The sequence below is a fragment of the Mauremys reevesii genome, linkage group 1 (genome assembly GCF_016161935.1).
Source record: "Mauremys reevesii isolate NIE-2019 linkage group 1, ASM1616193v1, whole genome shotgun sequence".
NCBI lineage: Eukaryota > Metazoa > Chordata > Testudines > Geoemydidae > Mauremys > Mauremys reevesii.
Genome location: NC_052623.1, coordinates 54647457 through 54654858, shown reverse-complemented (window position 1 = coordinate 54654858; position 7402 = coordinate 54647457). Strand labels below are relative to the sequence as shown.

The 7402-nt window shown below is 42.4% G+C and overlaps 1 long non-coding RNA gene across 1 annotated transcript in view; it reads left to right on the top strand.

Moving 5' to 3' along the window:
* Nucleotides 1-1715: 1715 nt before the first annotated feature.
* Nucleotides 1716-7402, top strand: part of LOC120392925 — a 61066-nt gene continuing 55379 nt past the window's right edge. The window contains exon 1 of the long non-coding RNA XR_005591836.1: nucleotides 1716-1810. This is a non-coding gene — a long non-coding RNA (uncharacterized LOC120392925). The remainder of the gene's footprint in view (nucleotides 1811-7402) is intronic.

Genomic DNA, 7402 nt, shown 5'->3' with positions numbered 1-7402 from the left:
TATTGACAAAGCAACCACCAATAGGCCCAGGGCAGGTCAAAACCTGTCCATTTTCCTCATGGGTGCATGTATTTCATCTACCCGCCCCACACAACTCTGTCCAATGTTAATAAAAAAGTCCAGCCCCTGGTATAACATAATTCTAGTCCAACATATATTTTAAATCATGTAAATACATTCTGGTTTCCTGACCGATTCGTTGCATTACATGTTTCCCTTCATTTAGAAGAAAAAGGATATTGTTGCCTTTTTGGATCCAAAACACCTTATCTTTTTAATTTCAAAAGCATGATAATTTCTACATCAGTGTCATCTGAAAAAGTTTATAAAGCTATAATCCCACTATGACAAGCACCTTGCTTTTTGCATCTAACTGACTCAATCTCAACCACAGACCTATCAGTATTTTCTCTGCGCTCATAATATGGTGAATGAAATGGAACCAACTGATTACAGTAACATGGATTGAATTTAAAACTCAAGAACAAATGATTCAGAGAAAACTGACACCAGCACTACCTACTTCTATTTTATTGACTCATTATAAACAGGATATATAGCTGTGGAAAATCTCTCTCTCTTTAGAGATTTGAACTAAGGAGTCCAGAATCCATAAGAACAGCTCCATCACCTGCGTTAAAGAAGAATCTCCATTAGCTATCAATAGACCTAAGTGTCTAATTCACAACAGAGACAAGGTGGGTGAGGTAATATCTTTTATTGGGCCAATTTCTGTTGGTGGAGGGAACAAGTATTCAGGTTTCACAGAGCTAAATTTTTCTTTTAATATCCTGGAAGCAACACAGCTACACCAACACTTCAAATACTAACTCACTACAAACCTTTAATGCATTAAGGTAGCCTCTCTTTCTGGTCATGGAATATCAGGAAGTAGATAATATCTTCAAAATTAATTGTTAATACAAAAGCATATAGTGAATGTGATTATTAGAACTGGCCAGAACATTTTCAACTTTTCTTTTAATTGAAGCCAAAACATTTCATGAAGAGATCAATTTGATGAAGGTCTCTTGAGAGTAAAAGACTATCCCTTCTGCCTGGTGGGATATATGAGAGCCAGATTCAAGTCCCTGCTGTGCCTGATTTAGAGTGATTTAGGATAAAAACTCTGCTTGATTAGAGCATGGGCTTGGAATTAAAGACCCAGGCTCATCAGGCTACTGTCAGAAGACTGGTTTGTAGGCAGTCAAGCCAAGTGCTCAGAGTCCAAATGCCAAAGCCCAAGGTCAAAGCAGAGTCAAAACCAGAGCCAAGGATCAGAATCGTAGTCAGTGTCCACATGCCAGAGCCAAGGATTGAGACAGAGTAAAAGCCAGGAATTAGAGCCAAGGGTCAGAACCGGGTTATCTGAAGATAGAAGCCGGGCTGGTTCCAAGGCAGAAGCAAGGTTAGGACAGGACTTAACAAAGCTGGTGCAGATCAGGGTCTGGGCTGGGTGCAGGGCAAGGCATAAGATGGAGCAGTGCAGGAGCAAGAGTAGGGCTTATAGCAAAGCAAGCACAGAGAGACAGAGAATCCACAGAAGTGTGCATTGAGCAGCTGCTGGGCTTAAGCGCAAGCCTTATCTGATCAGGTGGTTCTGCTATGGCCCAGCTGTGCTCACATTGCCTGATGAATGGGCAGGTGCAGCTGCAGACCCTCATTGTAGTTGATTATACTTATTACATTTGGAGACAAGGAGTGTGTTGCAGGCCTCAGAAAGCCAGTCAATACATGGCTTTTGCCCTAAAGAGTACACAGTCTACATTTAACCTGCACAGCAAGCAAAAGAGATACAGATGGGACAAAGGTGATAATAAGATCATGTGGCCTCTCAGGAAGGCATGTCTGCATCTTGATAGCTGGGATTAAGTGTTTTATGTATTTTAACATGTTAATTTTAAAAAAAATAATTTTGTTTCTTATTTGGCAGAAGTGAATTTTAATCAGGTGAGGAAGTTGGCTTGATGAGCAAGTTAGGATAGCATGTTACAAGTTTAAGGGGAAGCATGGAATAAAGCATCTAAGGCCTGTTGGGAATTCTGTCTATGCTCCCAAACAGGGCTCTAAGGGGGTATAAAGACTCCTGTCCCCTTATTTACTACTGTGACTTTCAGAGACACTATTCAGTCCCTACTCTGCTCCTGGACAGCATAGTTATGTGCTGCTCCTTATTCAGAATAGACTGCAAAATGCTTATCCAGCCTATGGACATTTGTAAAAGGAGGCGGCAAAGAGAGCATCAGGGCTGGCATGACTGGTGCAATGGAGCTAGTTGGCGGGGCTAGATTCCTTCTGAAATGGCCATAGCAGTGTTGCTGTTTTTTTTTAAAGAATAATGCTGAGTAATTTAGTTACTTTTCAGGCTCTAAAGTACCAAGGATTAACTGTAGTTACTCTCGCGTGTAATGCTGTCATTCCTATTCTTAGCAACAATGGTTGTTGGTATCCAGTCTGGCCACAGCATCATGAAAGAATTCACATATGTGATGCAGGAGTAATGGGAAATCTCTTACTTCTCTGGGAAAATAATCAATAATATGTCAAATTACTTGAAGTAATCTGTTGCTGCTTACTGAGATGGATGAGAAAGATACATTCTCCAGTGACCTGCACCTTATTTTGCTATGTACACCTAGTATCATAGAACCATAGGATTAGAAGGGTCTGCAAGTGTCATCTAGTCTAATCCTCTGCTAAGATGCAGGATTTGTTGGGTCTAAACCATCCAAGACGATGGCTATCCAGCCTTTTTTGGAAAACCTCCAGTGAAGAAGCTTCCATGACTTCCTTAGGCAGTTTGGTCCATTGTCCTACTGTTCTTACAGTTAGGAAGTTTATCCTGAGATTCAATCTAAATCTGCTATGCTGTAATTTGAACCTGTTGCCTCTTGTCCTGCCTTTTGCCAACTTTTCCTCATCTTTTTTTATGGCAGCCTTTCAAATATTTGAAGACCACTGTCATGTCCCCCTCAATGTCTCTGTTAATACAATCTAAAATTGCATTTTTTTTTTTTTTTGCAACAGCATCGCATTGCTGACTCATGTTGTGGTTGTGATTCACCACAACTCCCAGATCCTTCTCAGCAGTGCTGCTGCTAAGCCGGTTACCCCCCATTCTGTACTTACACATTTGGTTTTTCTTCCCTAAGTGTAGCACCTGACACTTGTCTTTGTTGAATTTCATTTTGTAGTCTATAGCCCAGTTGTCAATCTCTCTGAATTTTAGCTCACTCCTCTGAAGTATTGGCAACCCCCCCACTTTATGTCATCTGTAAACGTGATCACTATGCTCTCTATTCATACATATTGGTAATTAATAAAGAAATTAATAAACACCACAGCCAAAACAGCTCCCTGTGGAACCCCACTCAGGACCTTCCTCCAATCTGACACATTCCATTAATAATTACTCTGTTTACAGTTGTTTAACCAATTATGTATCCAATTAATTGTAGTTCCAGCAAATCTGCATTTCTCCAGCTTACTTATCAGAATGTCATGTGGTACTGTGTCAAAAGCCTTGCTAAAGTCCAGGTATATTATATCCACTGCATTCCCCCTATCCACCAAACCAGTTACCCTGTCAAAGAAGGAAATGAAGCTGGTTTGGCATGATTTGTTCTTGGTAAATCAATGCTGGCTGCTAGTGATTAGGCCTTCATCCTCCTGGTATTCACAAATTGAATGTTTTATACATTGCTCTAGTAGCTTCCCAAGTATTGAGGTCAGGCTGACTGGTCTATAGTTCCCCAGCTCCTCCTTCCCCCACCCTTTTTAAAGATGGGCTTTAACTTAGCCCTTTTCCAGTCTTCTGGGAACTCCCTTGTCATCCATGAATTTGCAAATATTATTGCCAGTGGCTCTGAGATTTCTTCCGCTAATTCCTTCAGTACCCTTGGGTGCATAGCATCACTCCCCACTGACTTGGATTTATTCAAATTGGTCAGAAGATCTGACATGTTCTTTATTTATCCTGATTTGCAGCCCTTCTCCTTTATTGTCTGTGGTAACTTCGCTAGTCGTCCAGTCACATGTTATTTTTTGTGAAAAGACAGAAGCAAAGTAGGCATTGAGCGGCTCTGTCTTCCTGTCATCTTCCATTACCAGCTCACAGAGCAGAGGACCCACACCATCCTTAATCTTTCTTTTTTTTTTGTCTGACATATTTGAAGAACCCTTTTTCGTGATCTCTAACATTCCTTGCCAGCTGTAACTCATTCTTTGCCATGGATTTCCTGATTTTGTCCCTACACACTTGTGCTGTTCCCATGTATACTTCCTTAGTGACATGCCCCTCCTTCTATTTTCTGTATGTATCCAAAGCTCCTTGTGCAGCCATATTAGCCTTCTGTGGCTCTTCTTATCTTTCCTCTGCATCAGACTAGCTTGATGTTGAGCCTCTAGTATTACATCATTTAGGAACTGCTAGCCCCCTTCAACTCCTTTTCTAATTGGTCTTTCCATGGGACCTTGCCTACTATTTCCATGAGTTGGTTGAAATCTGCCTTTCTGGAGTCCAGAGTCCTTGTTTTACTGTTTTCATGTCCTCCTTTCCATAGGATCTTGAATTCTATCAGATCATGATCACTTCCTCCAAAGTTCCTGATCACCTTCATGTTTGCAATTAATTCATCCCTGTTGGTCAAAACCAGATCCAAAATAGATGATCCCCTAATTGTTTCCTCAACTTGCTGAATCAGAAAGTTATCCCCTACACATACTACGAATTTGCAGGGCATATTATGTTTTGCTGTAATAGTCTTCCAACAGATTTCGGGGAAGTTAAAATCCCCCATTAATACTATCTCATGTATGTTAGCTAATCTTGTTACCCACTTGTAGAATGACTCATCCACTTCACCTTCCTGATTTGGTGGTCTGTAATAGACCTCCAAATAACAATTCTACTGTTCTTTTCCCTTTTTAGCCTCACCCAGAGACTCTCAATAGGTCTGTCACACTTCCTCTTGGACCTCAGAGCAAGTGTATACATTCTTGATGTACAGTGCAACACCTTTTTTCCTCATACTTATCCTTTCGGAACAAACTATCGCCCTCAATGCTGGTACTCCAGTCATGGGAGTTGTCCCACCAAGTCTCTGTGAAGTAGGTCATAATTTTCTTCATATACCATGACTTCCAGTTCATCCTACTTGTTCCTCATACTCTTTGCATTTGTATACAGGCATCAAAGATATTTTGCAGACTGCCCTGGTGAAAGTGAATATAAATTATTACCAAATCAGAATAGTAGCATTTTACACTCACTTTGCACAGTGGTAAATGCAAACACAAGGTGCAAGACAGCGGAGAATAAAATCCACAATCACTATTCAACAAGCAAAAGAGAGTTAGTTTTAGTGCCCTGACCAACCTTATGGGACATTTCTTCCCCAGATGAAGTGGTAATAATGAAAATTCTTATAGCAGTGTGTGAAGTGAGCCTCGCACATAACAGCTACTTCATTTCTTTGTATATAAGCAATCAGGTACTTCAGGTACTTCAAAACACTTTGGTTCATTTGATTAAACATGAATGGAGGTAGAAACAGTTCTTAATGTTTCAGGGTAATAGATCCTTCCAGTCTGTTTACATATTAGTACTATACCCCAAGGCAGTAATCAGATTATTGGAATATCACACACATTAATTTGTTTAGTTTTACCATAGTATTTTGCTCTCTTACTATCCCTTTCGCTTTGCCCAATTTATTTCCTGCCAATTGCATGTATTCCTCTTACTGTCTCTTGTTCCTCCTTTCCTTCTTTTTAATCCATCCTCTTTCCTTCATTGTGTTTTGATCTCTCCTCTCTTCTAATGTTCCTTCTGGCTCCTTCCTCCCCAACCTCTTCTGCCTCTCATCTCATTAGGCTCTTTTTACTTTTCCTGCCCTAAATCCACTTTTACATCAACAGGAATTGAGCACACTCAGCACCTTTATAGGATCAGCTTGAAGGCAATGGAATTAATTCATGAATGATTCTATGAAAAAGCACACATGACAGCAGGATTGGGGCTCCATGTGTTAACAATGTAGTGATTCATCTGAATGACAACAAATTGAGAGTTTTAAGTAAAACTCACTACCATTACAGACTACCTTTAAAATAGAGAAGATAATACAAATGTACTTCACCAACGTCAGGTCACATACAGGGAAATATTGACTTGTAAATTAGTGTCCTGGGAGCTTCCTTATTCTTTAATGAGTGTAGGAGAAAAACAATGAAACATTATTAATAATAATAATAAAGAGAGGAAGGAAAGATTTTAAAATGACATAGTTTAGACAAAATGCATTATCTAATTCAGATCTGGATTTATTTTCATGAAAACTAGACTTTGCTTCTTTAGAAAAAAAATCATAGAATCATAGAATGTTAGGGTTGGAAGGTCATCTAGTCCAATCTCCTGCTCAAAGCAGGACCAACACCAACTACATCATCCCAGCCAGGGCTTTGTCAAACCGGGCCTAAAAACCTCTAAGGATGGAGATTCCACCATCTCCCTAGGTAACCCATTACAGTGCTTCACCACCCTCCTTGTGAAATAGTATTTCCTAATATCCACCCTAGACCTCCCCCACTGCAACTTGAGACCATTGCTCCTTGTTCTGTCATCTGCCTCCACTGAGAACAGCCGAGCTCCATCCTCTTTGGAACCCCCCTTCAGGTAGTTGAAGGGTGCTATCAAATTCCCCCTCACTCTTCTCTTCTGCAGATTAAATAAGCCCAGTTCCCTCAACCTCTACTCATAAGTCATGTGCCACAGCCCCCTAATCATTTTCGTTGCCCTCTGCTGGACTCTCTCCAATTTGTCCACATCCCTTTTGTAGTGTGGGAACCAAAACTGGACACAATACTCCAGGTGTGGCCTCACCAGTGCCGAATAGAGGGGAATAATCACTCCCCTCAATCTGCTGGCAGTGTTCCTACTAATACAGCCCAATATGCCGTTGGCCTTTCTGGCAACAAGGGCACACTGCTGACCAGGGGCGGCTCTAGAAAGTTGGCTGCCCCCAAGCAGCGCAGAGCGCTGCGCCGCCCTTCCCCGGTCCCGCGGTCCCCCTCGCGGCTCCGGTTGACTGAGCTCCCGCCGCCCCAGCGGCAGCACAGTCCACGGGGACCAGCGGACCTGCCCTGCGCATGCATGCCTGCGGGCGGAACCAGCGGGGAGCCGCGCGAAGCCGGCGCCCGCGCATGCGCGCGCGTGCCGCAGGTCCGTTGCTCCTCCGGTGGACCCTGCCGCGGGAGCGGCGGCGGAGCTCAACCGAGTCGCCCAGCGCTCGGAGCGCCGCGCCTGCGCGGCTGGGCGCGCTGCTGTCTAGAGCCCTGAGCTGCTGACTCATGTCCAGCTTCTCATCCACTGTAATCCCCAAGTCCTTTTCTGCAGAACTGC